This window comes from Pinus tabuliformis, chromosome 6, assembly GCF_031772625.1.
Source record: "Pinus tabuliformis cultivar Carrire ecotype Pingquan chromosome 6, CPIR1, whole genome shotgun sequence".
Taxonomy (NCBI): Eukaryota; Viridiplantae; Streptophyta; class Pinopsida; order Pinales; family Pinaceae; genus Pinus; species Pinus tabuliformis.
The window spans coordinates 2,006,227,839-2,006,244,880 of NC_142292.1; the positions used below are offsets into that span (position 1 = coordinate 2,006,227,839).

At 38.3% G+C, this 17,042-nt stretch overlaps 1 pseudogene; it reads right to left on the reverse strand.

The window, feature by feature from the left end:
• Positions 1-2,437: 2,437 nt before the first annotated feature.
• Positions 2,438-3,394, reverse strand: LOC149267297 (uncharacterized; annotated as a pseudogene).
• Positions 3,395-17,042: the final 13,648 nt, after the last annotated feature.

Here is a 17,042-nt window from a genome sequence, read left to right on the forward strand (position 1 = left end):
ATTACCTCATGTTTCTCATTTTCTCCTTTTTCATTCAGTTTGTTCTTTGTATACCCACTTGAAACCAACGTTGGTTTTGTCTCTTGGGAGATCAACCAATTTCAAAGCCTTGTTCTTCTCTATGGTTGTGATTTCCTGATTCATTGCATCAACCCAATGTTTCTCTTTTATTGTCTCTTCAAAATGGGTTGGTTGATAGGAAAGAAAGGAAAACATATTCTATTGATGAAAGTCGTGCTCCTGCTCATATATAATCATTGTTGGATTAACTGTTAGAAGATGTACGATTTTCAAAGTGGTATGGTTCTTCCTGTATCTACAATCTCGGTTTTTGTGGTGGATGAATAGACAAATTTAAAGCTTCATCAATTTGATCAGACCAAGATTTATTTTTAAAAACTTTAACATCTCTGCTTAAAACAAATTTCTTGGTGAATGGATTTTAAATTCTATAGGATTTTTATTGTTCACCATAGCCTACAAAGATACATTTTTCACTTCTATCATCAAATTTCTTTTGCAGCTTCTTACGTACATGTAGAGCCCAAGAGTGTTGGGATACACTTCAAAATGCCTATGCAGATCCAACCCAACAAGCATTAGTAGCCATGACCATTAATCAGAGAAATGTTGTTGTAGATCTGAGAAAGAAAGAAAAGAGAGCCAAATCCTGGATGCATAATTCAATTGCTGACTCTATCTTCGACAAGATAATTGACGCATCAATAACAAAAGAAGCTTGGGATATTCCAAAAGTTTTCTATCAGGGTAATGATACAGCGAATATTGTTAAATTGCAAATATTATGGTCTTAGTTCGAAACCCTAAAGATGACTAGCTCAAAGAATGTCGACTAATTCATGACTAGAGTCATGGGCATTGTCAATCAAATCAAACTTATTGGTGAAACCATTACAGATCGGGAGATAGTTGAAAAATTCCTCTAAATCCTACCAAAGACATATGACATGGTTGTAACAATCATTCTATAATCCAAAGATCTTACAACTCTCTCAGTAGAACAATTGATCGAATCGCTTCTATCACACGAAACAAGACTTAACCTTGGAGAAGATTCCATGGATTAAGCTGTCAAAGCATAAATCTCTCTTGGCAGAGGCAGAGGCAAAGGATATAGAAGCAACAACAAGCGAGGCAGAGGAACAGGCAGATCTACAACATCATCATGCAGTAGAACAATCGAGATCTTCACGGAACTAGACACATAGAAGTAGAACATGGAGAAAATATAATGTCTAGTGCTATTACTACAAGAAATTTGGGCATTATGAATATGAATGCAGAAAGAAATAGTCATATCAACAAAGAGTTACCATCCATATCTCCAACAATAAAGGAGAATCCTCTGATACCATGACAAAGAATGCAAAGTTGTTATCACAGAAAATAGGAGTTCACTCCATTACCAATTTTGAATCTATTCTCTGTGTATTTCCACCTTTGCATTCTTTGTCATAAAATCTAAATAGGTACTCTATTATTCTTTATATGATACCTCTCTAAATAACTTGTTATTGGAAGTACAAAGTGTTCTTGTAAAATTATGATACATGTATATGTTGCCAGCTAAATTCTTAGATTTAAATTTTCTATTTAAATCTTTTAAGAATATATCTATCTTTACTTTTGTCAAAAAATATATATATATTTTATTAATTTTCCATGGAACTTTTATGCATAAAAATATTTAGAGCTAGGATTAAATTTCACATAATTCATAACTCTCTTGTCAAGCTCATGAATACAAGTCAACTCATTAAAATTTAGCCACTTCATTACACCATTACAAATTAATATTAATATGTTTTCAGAATTGCAAAATTTCGCTAATTATTATCACACAAATGTTTAATTGTTATGGAACAAATTTTTAATTAAATCTTCAAAAGTTTATTTTTTATGACTTAAAAAACAAGGTCTTTCTCTTCATTTGAAATCATTACTTAATCTAATAATTTAATTAGATGTAATTCTATATTAAAAACAAGGTCTCTCTCTCATCATTTGAAATCATTACTTAATCTAATAATTTAATTAGATGTAATTCTATATTAAAGTTTCTTTATTAAAAAGGGTTATTACCTTAGTTTCTCTCGATTTCTTATTGTGATTATCTCTTCCAAATGTATGATATAAACAAAATTTCCTATTTACAAAAAGTAGCGTTAGTATACTTGACATAAACAGATAGGTATGTAAATTTTTATTCATTTCCTAGATTTTTATGCAATATACTTCTGAAATGAGTCTAAAGTTAAATGTGAACATGATAGTTATCTGGTGAGATTTCATAAGTATGAACGGAGAGACGAGAACCAGCTATGCTGACCATTAAAATTCATCGATGATGGAATGGATCGCTGTAGCAATATTTTTTTTTATTAATTTCAAAAAATTTCAACACAATCGCCTGCAATATCCATCCTAACATACACGATATGGACTGTCACATGAGTTTACACCACTGACTTAGTCTCTAGTATTTGAAGTTTTGTGGAATTCAATCACCTCTATTTTACCATCTAACCAACCCATTTCGATGTGGAGGCTGCGACATGCCATCACATGACAAGGGCAAAAATACCTTCGTCGTGGTTGTGCTGGCAGCATACTGTTCCTCCGCAACGACAGCCATCACGTTGTAGCCGCGTAATGCGCCTATTCACATTCAAATAATTCCTTCTCACTTCATTCCTGCAGCTCATTATAACTTCAGCTGAATCGTACATTTCCATGTCCGTCCGACGTTCTTGAGGAGGCTGATCAATGGAGATTGCAAGGTGCAAACTGGGTGGCAGCTCTGATCCTCCACGAGTATCAGATATTAAGGGAAACCAGTCGTTGATTGATAATGTGGGAGATGCCAACAGATCCTTCCATGCTATTTCAACCCATCCCATCAATTCGGACGCTCGAAACATAATTCCCAGTACTCTCATTCTGCTGCTCTTTTTCCTGACCTCAGACCTAACAAACTGTTTTTGCAATTCAGAAATAACATGAACATCGTCAATATTCCCACCACTCCAAGCAGAATGTTTGTTTCCATTGAGGGTTTCGCGTTGCCATCACCTCCCTCGTATTCACTGCTATATTATTATTTCCCTTGCCATTGCCACTGGACAGATAATATCGAACGAAAAGACTGTCTCTGCCCCGGGCAGGCTTAGCTATAACATTTCTAGCCTCCAAAATCTCCAAATTTATAGCCATACCCTTAATGATAACCCTTCCATAGGGATCTATTCTATTAGTCATTGAAGCCAGATTTGTGTATCAGCCAGAAGCTTATAGTACTAACAACCTTGAGCTTTGCAGAACTAACAGCTTTGAACCACCTGTGCATGCTTAACCCAAAGCATACCAAGATATACTGAGAAAGGACCTATCTCTATAATATTAAGGCTGCGATTCTACTTTTGTGAGAATGTGTAGTTAAATATGCAATCCAGATCATCTGAGTAGAATCCAATAGATTTTATTTCAATAATCTATTGACTACTTGTTTGTTCAAATTGGGTTTAGCCGCCACTAGACTGATCTAGATCATCTCAGTAGAATCCAGTAGATTTTATTTCAATAATCTATTGACTACTTGTTTGTCCAAATTGGGTTTAGCCGCCACTAGACTGATCTGAGGGGTACGCATTATGGGAATAATAATATTATCAAGGATTTATTGGCTAATGAATCAAATTCAATGCTTAGACTTTAAATAATGCAGCAACATTCGGATGCGTGGAAGTACAAGACGTCCCATTGTAAACTATAAGTTGGTGGATTATATGCCCTTTTAAACATTTCTCAGATTTGGAAATCTTTCTTGTCACTTTCTCATCATCGGTGAATGTTTACGCATTTCCTTTTTTTATAAATTCATTTTCTTAGGATTGATTTTAATGGATTTAGATTTTACATTCCTGAGAAATTTAAATCAAATTAGAGAGCAACATCAAAATCAAAATCAATTTTGAGTGAACTTGTCTTTCCCCACATCCCCAAACCTAAGGGACGTTTAGGAATCATGACTGAAGCATCATTAATTAGCCAACATTAATGAATAACAACCGATTACAATAATATATATATGAATTCAGCCATTGAATTAGCGCTGATAAAGGAGCCTCTTCTATAAATATTTTAAAATATATCTAAGAAAAGCAGATTATGCCTTATCCACTGCACGCGTGGAATATATACATGTTGCTATTACAAAATTGGAAAAGTCGTGGAATGTATACAGATTTATATTTGAAAATTGGAAAAATATATTTTAAAATATGAGGGCTTATTACAGATACGTGAAGAAAAGCACACTCTGCGTTATCTACTGCAGACGTGGAATGGCTACAAGTTGCTAATTAAAAAATTGGAAAAAGACTTGGACAATAAATGACAGCTTATTAGAGGCTATGCATCCCAAGAAAAGCAAATCACTGTAGAGTTCGAATGAGTTCATGATCCTATAAAAAGATTGGAAAATGGATCACAGTTGTTTCAACTACTCTGAGAAAGCGGCAAGTTTGTCATCGTCATGGCAAGGTGAAGGTGAACGTGCAATGAATAGGGCGAAGTCTACCTAATTCAGGGGTTGCTTTTGGTTAGACTGAGGTTATAGAATTTTTTATAAAATTGTAATTTTTTTTCAACATATTATGAAATTTTTTATTAGAAAATTTAATTTCAACGATCGTAATTACTAAATTGACAGCAAGCAATCATATTTCTCTAGTAGATTTTTGCAGGTTGTGGATTTTATTAGTACGTTTACAGAAGTTTTAACAGGAGTACGAGTTCTCTATTTCACAACACACATGAGATAATTAAAGTCAAATGAGTAGTTAATATAGAGTTGGTGAAATGTATGGTCAAACTTTTACTCTAGATACAATGGCCCATCTTTTGTCTTAATGTTTTGTTCAGTGATGCATTAATGTGTCAGAAATGTATGTTATGATAAATATGAAGGTAAAAGTCTTTTTCATAGACGAGGGTGAAATTGTGAGAGGTGACGAGGATAAAAGCTTACAGCAATCGCGTAAAAACATCTTAGTTACAAGTTTTTTAGAGAGTTACTCCACAACCTCTAGTGAAAGTAAATCACAGTAAGATTTTTTGTTTACTTCGTAAGGAATAGGGGTCTCCATATGTATGCATTTCATGTATTCCAAATATAATCCAAAGTTTAGTTTTGCTGCTCCAAATTTTAAGTGTTAAATTTCTGGGTTTTCTGTGTTTTTTAAGCTCTTGTCCAGTGGCGATTTGATGGCCGCAACTAACGATTTGATTTCTACAAGTGATTAGTTGAGGGAAATACTCCTTCTCCTGTGCCTAAGATTTGATTTCTACAAGTGATTAGTTGAGGGAAATACTCCTTCTCCTATGCCTAAGATTTGATTTCTACAAGTGATTAGTTGAGGGAAATACTTCTTCTCCTGTGCCTTTGTAATTTTTTTCATGTGGTATCAAAGCCAAGTTAAACTCTGCCAGTGTAAAAACAAGTGTTTTTACTGGCAGTTAAAAATGGTTTTGAAGGCAGATTTTTTTGGAGCGTATTTACGAGCACGGAGAAAGTTTTTTTGACAGCCAAAATGGCAGCATCAAGCACAAGCTTGACTAATCCTTAGATACCTCGGTTTAATGGAAAAATTTATGACTAGTGAGCTATAGCAATGAAGGTTTTGTTTTCTTCTCAAGAAATTTGGGATTCGGTGGAGAATGGGTTCCAAGAACCAGTAGATGCAACCACATACAATGTCTTGACACAAGCAAAAAGGGCTTTGTTGAGGGACAACAGGACGAAGGATTCAAAAGCCCTATTCTACATCTTTCAAGCAGTTCATGAAAGTATTTTCTCAAGGATTGCAGCAATAACAAAGTCCGAACAAGCATGGGACACCCTCTAGACAACCTACCAAGGCATGACAGAAGTTAAGACAACAGAACTACAAATGTTGAGGAGAGATTTTGAGACAATTTGTATGAAAGAGTCTGAGAATGTAGACTCAATTTTTTACACATGTAATTGCACTGGTTACTCAAATCAAGTCTTATGGTGAGACACTTGAGAAAAGGAGAATAGTTGAGAAAGTTTTGAGAAGTCTGCTATCAAGGTTTGATGCCATTGTTGTGGCCATAGAATAGACAAAGGATCTCTCACAGTTTTCAGTGGATGAGCTTCATGCATCACTGATTTCTCACGAACATAGATTGAATAGAGCAACAAACTCCTCCTTGGAGCATGCTTTCAAGACAGAAGTTTCATTTGGTCTAAGTAGAGGCAGAGGAAGATCAAATGCTAAAGGAAGAGGAAGAAGCCCATACAAAGGTGCAAGATGCAGCCCTTCAAACTCAAGTGGAAGAGACAAAAATCAAAATTCAAGTCAAGGCTCAAGCCAGAATCAAGCACAATGTTAAAGGTATGATAAATCTCAAGTTCAATGTCATTAATGTAAGAAGTATGGTCATTATGCAAATGAACGTAGAAAGAAGCAACATGATATAAGTAACAAAGCAAGTGTAAATTTCACAAAGGAAAATCATAACCGAGATAGCGGGTTTTTAGCTTGTAATGTAGCACAAGAAAAATAAAGTGATGTATGGTTTCTATATTCAGGGTGTAGCAACAACATGACAGACAACATTGAAATGTTTTCCAATTTAGATGAAAGTGTGAAATCTGAAGTGACATTAGGGACTGATAGCAAAGTCTTTGTCATGGGCAACAGAAGAGTCAATATTCTAACAAAGAAGGGGTAGAAGAAACACATTTCAGATATTTATCTTGTCCCTAGTTTGAAGCATAACCTCATAAGAATTGGAAAACTCATGCAAAAGGGCTACAATGTATTTTTCAAAAACGATGAGTGCACAATTTTGGATAAGTCTCCAAGTGGACAATTGATTGTAAAAGTTCGGATGAAAAGCAATAGAATGTTTCCCCTAAAGATAAAATCAGATTTGAAGGAAGAAGGTGCACAAGCACAACTGTCAATGAATTCACAAGAAGATAGAAGAAAATATGCAGCTGTCACACAAGTAAACTTTCAAGAAGAAGTCAAAGATGAAAATTGGTTATGGCATTTGATATTTGGTCATCTCAACTTTGGAGGTTTGAATTTGTTGCATAGGAAAGGCATGGTGAAGGGATTGCCACTCATAGAAAAACCGAACAACCTATGTGAAGAATACATCTTTGTAAAACAACATAGAGAGACATTTCCAACATAAAATTCAATAAGGGCAAAGGCGCCTTTGGATATTATCCATTAAGATTTGTGTGGACCAATGCATATGCGATCAATTGGTGGCAGCTACTATTTCTTGAACTTTGTAAATGATTACATAAGGAAGACATGGGTCTACTTCCTAAAATAGAAAATTGAAGTGTTTGAATGATTTCACCAATACAAAGCTCTTGTTGAGAAGCAATGTGGGCACTACATAAAAGTCTTGAGGACCGACAAAGGTGGTGAATACATCTCAAATGACTTCCTCTGTTTTTGCAAGGAGCATGGAATTCACAAGCAATTTACAACAAGGTATACACCTCAGCAAATTGGTGTCACGGAAAGGAAAAATAGGACCATTATGGAAATGGCAAGGAGTATGTTGAAGGCAAAACATTTGCCAAATTATTATTGGGTTGAAGTTGTCACTTGTGTAACATATATCATGAATAGGTGTCCAACCAAAAGTGTCAAGAGCGTGGTTCCTGAAGAGGCATGGAGTGGAATAAACCATGGTGTTACTCACATGAGAGTGTTTGGATGTGTGGCGTATGCACATGTCCAAGATGATTTGAGGAAGAAGTTGGATAGCAAGGGGGAGAAATGAATATTTGTTGGATATAGTGATGAATCCAAGGCATACAAGCTCTACAATCCATCAACCAAGAAGGTCATAATCAGCAGAGGTGTGTAGTTCATAGAAGAGGAAGCATGGGATGGAAGTTTGGAGAAGACACTCAATGTGAAAGCATGTATATCACATGAGAACAAAGTGGAATTAACAACAACAAGCAATTCCTTAACGATGATTACCTCTACTCCTATTTAAGCTCAACAAAGAAGTCACCAAGCAATGTCGTCAACAAATAATATGACGACGTCACGCAGTCAAGCAAGTGCTTCTCCAAGCATGCCACAAAGACCCACATTGTCTTTTATTTCAAGCGCAACACCAAGTGGCATGTCAAGCCCATCTTTTGAAAGCAGAAGAAAAAAAAATAAGAAATTTAAGTGAAATTTATGAGCAAAATGAAGTTGATAATAGTGTTGGTCTAAATTCCTTATTTGCATTTTTTTGTCATATAGATGACTCAATCCATTTTTAGGATGCAGTCAAAGAATAAAAATGGGTTGTGGAAATGGATGAAGAAATAGAAGAAATAGAAAATAATGACACATGGGAGTTAGTGGACCTTCCCCAAGGAAAAGAAGTCATTGAAGTGAAGTGAGTCTATAATACCAAGAGAAACGTTGAAGGAAAGATTGAAAGGCATAAAGCAAGGCTATTTGTCAAAGGATACAAGTAGTAACATGGAAGAGATTATGCGGAGATATTTGCACCAGTCATGAGGATGGAGATAGTGTGTACAGTGGTGTCAATTTCCGCCTAACATAAATGGAAAGTGTATCAAATGGACATAAAGTCAATGTTCTTGAATGGAGTGTTGAAAGAGGAAGTTTATTTTGTGCAACCACTTGGTTATGAGGTTGAAGGCCAAGAAGACAACGTGTATAGGTTGAGGAAAACTATTTATGGGTTGAAGCAAGCATTGCGTACCTGGTACAACAGAATAGACGCTTACTTGTTGAACAATGGCTTCGACAAATGTGACAGTGAGCCTATTCTCTACATCAAAGGGAGTGATGGTAAGCTTCTTATTGTTGTATTATATGTAGATGATTTGATTTTTATAGATAGTGATGATTTACTCATCGTTGATTTCAAAGAAGTCATGAAAAGTGAATTTGAAATGACTAACTTGGGGTTGTTTTTGGGCATAGAATTGAAGCAAACATAAAATGGTATTTTTATTTCCCAAGCAAAGTATGTAGTAGACATTTTGGAGAGGTTTAATATGAAGAAATGAAAGGCTGCACCAACTCCAACTGTCATGGGGTTGAAGTTGAGAAAAAAATATTGTAGCAGCAATGTCAATTCGATATTATACAAATGTATGGTGGGAAGTTTGATGTATTTGACAGCAACTAGGCTTGATATAATGTATGCAGTAAACTTGGTGTCAAGGTTCATGGAGACACCCAAGGAAACACATTGGATTCTAAGGTATGTCAATGGGACAAAGGAGTATGATATTTTGTACACCAGAAAAAATGAGTTTAGGTTGGTTGGTTATACCGACAGTGACTGGGCAGGAAGTCTCAATGATAGAAAGAGCACGTCCGAATATGTTTTTGATTTGGGTTCTCGAGCCATTTCATGGGCCTCAAAGAAGCAGCCAATAATGTCATTGTCAACAATAGAAGTTGAATATGTCACCGCAACAATAGCAACATGTCAAACAATTTGGATGAGAAGAATGTTGAGGGATTTATGCCACGACTAAGAGGGAACAACAACTATTTTCTGCGACAACAGTTCCGCAATTGTACTATCAAAGAATTATGTTTTTCACAAGAGGACCAAGCACGTTGATGCTAAATATCATTTTATTAGAGAGTTGATTAACAATGGTGAAATTGTCTTGCAGCATTGCAGGCCACAGGAACAGTTTGTTGACATTTTCACAAAGGCATTGACACGTGATTTTTTATTTTTTATCTCAAAGACTGTTTGGGAATTATCAATGGCAGCAGTTGTGATTAAGGTGGAGTGATGGAAAAATTATTCTCAACCACCACAATTACTAAACTTACAGAAACCATACTTGCCAAGTAGATTTTTGCAGGTTGTTGATTTTGTTAGCTTACTGAAGAAGTTCTGACCAGTAGTACAAGTTCTCCATTCAGCAATAGACATGAGATAATTAAAGTCACATGAGTATTTAATATAGAGTTGGTGAAATGTATGGTCTGAGATGTGAAGAGGAGAAAATCGTGGAGCAATTTGTGGAGGGCGCATAAAAACATCTTAGTTACAGTTTTACAACATCTAGTGAAACGTAAATCATAGTAAGATATTTTGTTTTACTTGGTGAAGGAGCCTCAATCTCCATATGTAAGTATTTCATGTAATCGAAATATAATTCAAAGTTTAATTATGTTGCTCCAAATTTTACCCTATATGTTTTAAGCTCCTGTCCAGTTGGGATTTGCTCGCCGCAATTGAAGGTTTGATTTCAGCATGTGATTAGTTGAGGGAAAGACTCTTCCTCTCCGCTTTTGTAATTTCTTTTATGCAACCTCTAGTGAAATGTAAATCACAATAAGGTCTGTTATTTTACTTGGTGAAGGAGCTTTAGTCTCCATATGTATGTATTTCATGTAATACAAATATAATCCAAAGTTTAATTGTGTTGCTCCAAATTTTACTCTGTATGTTTTAAGCTCTTGTCCAGTTGCAATTTGATTGCTGCAATTGAAGGTTTGATTTTAGCAGGTGATTAGTGGAGGGAAAAACTCTTCGTCTCTGCTCCTATAATTTCTTTCATGCAACCTCTAGTGAAACGTAAATCACAATAAGATATTTTGTTTTACTTGGTGAAGGAGCCTCAGTCTCCATATGTATGTATTTTATGTAATCGAAATATAATCCAAAGTTTAATTGTGTTGCTCCAAATTTTAATCTTTATGCTCCTTTCCCGTTGCAATTTGATTGTTGCAATTGAAGGTTCTATATCAGCAGGTGATTAGTTGAGGGAAAGACTCTTCCTCTCTGCTCCTATAATTTCTTTCATTTTTGTTGTTAAGACTAGTTGATATTGGAAATAGACAAGAGAAATTTACATTTTTAAATAAATTTTAAGTATGATCTATGTTGGAATTGAGCAGAATTTTAATTTTTAAATAAATGAGTGAAAAATATTTAAACTAAAAAAATATTTTTCCTCTAATATATCATCAAACTGATGATATGAAAAATATTTGAAATGTTTTTCTTTTTCAAATCCAAAAATAACCTATTATCATTTCAAACCCTTTATTGCATTTGCATAGAAGGACAAAAAACGGATGGGATGCCAACTGTAAGGCCCACGAGTTATGGATCATTTGGCGAAGGGCGCAGGACAGGCGAGCAGGCGATGAGTTGGGACATCCAGCGAGTTGGGGCGCACCCACATGGTGTGACAAGCTGACCGAATGGAGGAGACGAGCCAACGTGCGACGCGAAGTCATCTTGTGAAAATGACTAAGTGTTGGGAAGTGGAAAGTTTCTATGTGGGGGGGGTCCCGCACATGAGCACCCACACCATGGGCGACACGACAGAGGGGCGAGTTGGACAAAACGGTGGGTCGGCTTGGTGAGTTGATGCCCCAACCAATGGGCCAACTGCCATATAAGTAAAGCATTGGAATGGTGGCAAAAATCATCCAAGCAAAGCTTCCAAGTGTTTATGCAAGCTAGGAGGGCGAGCTACTTGGAGAGTCTGAAATTGGGCGAAGTGCATGCAGAGTGGGCCATAGCACAAAGCCGAAACAAATGTAAAAAACACAGTTAGGTCGTGCGAAGGCGTTCAGGCAAGGGTGTCAGCGTGAATGACCAAACAGGTGAGGGCGTCCGAGGGAGTAGGCCTAAACAATTGAACGGGCGAGGGAGTCCTAGGGCATTTTTCTGAGCGACCGTTCAGGCGAGGTCGTTCGAGGTTGTTCGGGCGAGGGTGCCACCCTGAACAATTGAACGGGCAAGCTCGTTCGAAGGCGTTCAAAGTTGTGCGAAGGCGAACGGGCAAGGGCGTCTGCCCGAACGACTGAACGGGTGAGGGTGTGCGAGGGCGTCCACCTGAATGATTGAATAGGCGAGAGCATGCAAGGCCGTCCGCCTGAACTACTGAACGGGCGAGGCCTGCCCGAACGACTGAATGGGCGAGGGTGTGCGAGGGCGTCCCCCTGAACGAGTTGAGGGCATTCAGTTGAACGAGTTGCAGGTGAACAACGTGCTGAACAGTGCAACGGTGAACAAGTTGCGATGGAGGGTAGAACCGGGGCACTCCGAATGGTGGTTTAGGTAGTCTGAACGGTGCAGGTTAGGTTGCATGGTTGTGACAGATATTGTACCAAGGAAACTTGGGGTTTCCTGCAAAGACTGTAAAACTATATATTTTATGTAAAATTGTTATTATCATCGGGTAGACTCATATTTCAGGGAGTTACCCCTCTCATTTAAATATCCGTTGTGCATATGTGTAAATGGTAATAATGATGAAGATGCTTAATTGAATGTTTCTGCTGTGTATGTGAATGTTATACTTAAGAAAGTTGAAAAATAAACTAAGTATATAAAGTATTATTAAAAAGAAAGTGGTTGGTGGTGTCGCACCCCCATTCGTGCGGTTGGAAGAGTATCGCCAGGGTAGGGGCGTGACAGGTGGTATCAGAGCTTGATTCAATCGAACCCGTTGTACCGAAGGAAGTGTTACACGTCATGACAGGTTTAGCAGGGGTGAGGCTTCATGCTTGGACCAAGCTGAACGACAAAACATGGCAGGTTTGGAAGAATGTGAAGGGAGGCTCTTGCTGACCTTATACAGGTTGAAGCGGATGAAAGAAGAGAACCCACGGATTCGAGATGAACTTGAAGTCTTGGAAAGGAATGTTGAAGATGAACTTCTTCGACTTGGTTGGGCAATGGAGCAGGTTGTAGCTGCAGATTGCGATGACAAAGAAGAGGAAGCTGTGATGTTTGAGGATGTTGCAGATATGACAATGATGGAGGATGAACTTGAAATTGTTCAAGTTGAACCAGGATCATGCAGTTTGCAGACATTGGTGGATGAGGATACTCACATGGAGGAGCCTCATGATGAAGTAAGTACTACTTATACTTGTGTTTCATTGGAGCTTTTGGTAGATGGACCGTATGCAAGGAAGGGAAAAATCAGTTTGCCAATGCGATGGAGAGTCTTACCATGGATGTCTATGATGAGACCTTGTATGGAGAAGCAAGGACCATTGACTGTTGCAGAGCTTGTTAGGGTTTTTTGTGACTTTATGGTAGAAGGTGAAAATTCCCTTGACAAGAGAGAAATGTGAGGATAATTGCTGAAGAATGGGTCATGCTTTAGCCATATGGAGAAATTGGTTATGTGCTTGACATGACTCATGGACAGATTGGAGAAGGGCACACACTTGAGTTTGATGATACTTGGGTGGACATCTCATGGCCGAGACCAAGAGGAAGTCTTGGTGGAACCTTCAGTGGGGGAGTCATGATGGAAGAGACTCATGTGATGATATATATGGGGTGGGTGACCGAGTTCATTAGACTGGATTGTAGGCTTGGATCAGGATGACTAACGTTGTGATGGGTCTACTTAGTTGGACAACATGGGAAACCAGAGTCATGGACATCGAGTTGGAGACATGGAGCATGGAAGTATGATGTAGGGAAATTATGCAGGAGCACTTGTAGAGGTGTCACTTATGGGCATCCAATGAGGAGTGCCAAGGCAGGGATGTTGTGCAGGTGGATTTGCTTATGTGACATGGAGATGTTTTACTTATGAGCCGATGGATATGTTGTACACTCTTGTACAACAAAGCCATGGATTTGGTTGGATTTCTAAGCAGACTATGGAGCATTCCCACTACATGGAGAGCTGAGGCATCTTGCAAAGACCTTTGGGCCAAGACATGTATGCTTGTTAGGATGTTGGTTGGAAATGACTCATGGAGCTCATGATGACATGAGGTTGTGACTTTTGGGGACTTCATATTATGGTGGACTTGGAGGATCTGATGCATTAAGGAGTTGAGGTGAGGGACTTTGATGCAGTAGGGGTGCATACTTTTGAGTACATTTGTGGGTGTGCTCGAGAGAGTCACTTGATGAGGAGGATCAATATGAGACACTTTGGAGTGACAGAGTTGCAGTGATGATGATGCCTTGGTGGCAACACCTGGGCATGGGTTGAGCCGAGACTTAACTACTTTTGATACATGGGAGCTGATTGGTCTATGATCATGGGCAGCACATGGATGATGATGTTGGGATAGATGTGGCTGATTTCATGCAGCACATTGATACCAAACATCATGGGCAGCATGTTGCAGACAAGATGGAGTTTACTTCATGGATCTGGGCATGGCTTACACTTTGATGGAGATGGAGATGGATTCTTGATCGAGTTGGTGTTGTGATAGGAGGCTAGGAGAAACAACTGATGATGGCATGAGGATGTGCATTATCATGGTTTGAGCGTGATAGTTGGACTAATCACCCGACTAGTTCGAGTCATGGGGGCTATAGCAGTGTACAGAGATGTGTTAGCATTGTGTTGGAGTATCATGGCAGCAGTTCACACGATGACGATACATGATGAGGTCGACACGATATGTTGCAGTAAGCATGTAGCTTGAGTTGGAGGGACCAGCCTTCCACAGTGGGGCAGCATGTGGGGATTGCGATGGATGTGGTTGATGATCATGGATTGAGGAGACTTTTTGATTCATGGAGACATAAGCCTTTATGGTTTATGTGATGACAGAGCAGAGGCAGGCAGCATGAGCATTTTGATGTTGGAGCTAGCGACACTTTGCGACGTCGTATGACGATGTTGTCGAGGATGACAACCATTTAGAGTGGGGAAAAATGTAAGGCCCATGAGTTATGGATCATTTGGCAAAGGGCGCACGACGGGCGAGTGGGCGATGAGCTGGGGAAATCGGCGAGTTGGGGCATGCTCGCATGGTGCGATGAGCTAACCAAACGGAGGAGACGAGTCAACGTGCGATGCGAAGTCATATTGTGAAAATGTCTAAGTGTTGGACGGTGGAAAGTTCATATGTGGGGCGGTCCTGCACATGGGCGCCCACACCATGGGCCGATGCGACAGAGGGGCGAGTTGGACAAAACGGTGGGTCGGCTTGGTGAGTTGATGCCCCAACCGATGGGCCAACCCCCATATAAGTAAAGTGTTGGAATGGTGGCAAAAATCATCCAAGAAAATCTTCCATGTGTTTATGCAAGCTAGGAGGGTGAGCTACTTGGAGAGTCTGAAATTGGGCGAAGTACAGGTGGACTCTTGGGCCATAGCACGGATCCGCAGCAAATGTAGAAAACGGAGCAGTAGGTCATGCGAAGGTGTTCGAGCGAGGGCGTCAGCTTGAACGACTGAACGGGCAAGGGCGTCAGCCTAAACGACTCAATAAGCGAGAGAGTCTGAGGGCATTTGTCTGAACGACCATTCAGACGAGGTCATTCGAGGGCATTCGGGTGAGGGCATACAAGGGCACTGACCTGAACGACTAAACGGGCAAGGTCGTTTGAAGGTGTTCGAGGTTGTGCGAAGGCGAATGGGTGAGGGTGTGCAAGGGCGTCTGCCCAAATGACTGAACGAGTGACGGCGTGCGAGGGCATCCGCCTGAACGATTGAACGAGCGAGGGCATCTGCCTAAATGACTGAATAGGCGAGGCCCGCCCGAACGATTGAACGGGTGAGGGCATCTGCCTGAATGAGTTGAGGGCATTCGGTTGAACGAGCTGCAGATGAACAACGTGTTAAACAGTGCAACGGTGAACGAGTTGCGACAGACAGTAGAACCGGTGGGCACTCCGAACGGTGGTTCGGTTAGTCTGAACGGTGCAGGCTAGGTTGCACGGTTGTGACAGATATTGTATCAAGGAAACTTGGGGTTTCCTGCAAAGACTATAAAACTGTATATTTTATGTAAAATTGTTATTATCATTGAACAAACTCATATTTCAGGGACTTGCCCCTCCTATTAAAATATCTGTTGTGCTTATGTGTAAATGGTAATAACAATGAAGATGTTTAATTGAATGTTTTTGATGTGTATGTGAATGTTATACTTAGGAAAGTTGAAAAATAACCTAAGTATAGAAAGTAGGCATAGTCCACAATCGCAAATATTGTTAAAAAGAAAATAGTTGGTGGTGCCGCACCCCATTATCTATATAAATGTTGCAAAAAGCTATAAATATGTCATTAATTTGATAGTCATTTAAAAAAAATAAAAATTTGAAAAAATAAGATTTAATTATTAGTTATTAAAGTTAAGATTTTGGTTGCATAACATTTTTCAAGATTTAAGTTTTTATCTTTTAATTAAAAATTTACTTGCTTATATCAATTACATTTATTAATATAATTATGTTAAATTAAATCAAAATTAATACTATTTTTTTTTACATTTAAATTAGGCAAATTATAAATATCAAACTTACCATTCCAAATTCATAAAATAAATAAATAAATAAAGTCCTCTCATCTTTATCCAACCAATTCCATACCTAAATAAATTTCACTGCTTAAAACTCAATTCTCGCAATGGAAGGTAAGCACAAATATGCACAGAGTGTTAACCTTCCACCTATCCGAGGGGAGTGGAAAAAGCTAATTTTTCCCAAAAAAGTAGGAAATTCCTTATTGTTAAGCGGAAAGAAATTTCTTATAATAGAAACCCTTGAAGATCAAGTCTTCCAGCAAAAACGTGACTGCGACTTTCTCGGGTTCAAAGAAATAGACAAATATTCCGCAATGATACCATCATTTGGAAATGTGGAATGGACAGTGCGATCGTTAATCTAGAATGCGATGAAGCCATCTAAAGAAGTGAAGTTGGTCCTTCAGTCAAGAGTGTGACTTAGATTAAATCCTCTGAAAAATAAATATAGCCCTATAGAAATGGGTCATAATTGATTAAACTTAAAACTGAATGTGTCATAATTGATTAAACTTAAAAGAATAGGCGTCATGAAAGTGTCTCACAAGAGCTAATTTTTGCTTGATTATAGCTAAAATTTAAGAATCAAATATTTAAAGTCGTGCCCCCTGTGCTTTATTAGGTTTATAGGTCAAGAAAATAACATTATTAGAAAAAAAATTGGGATACATTATTTAATTTGCTTTAAAATTTTATATTTTCATTGGAAAA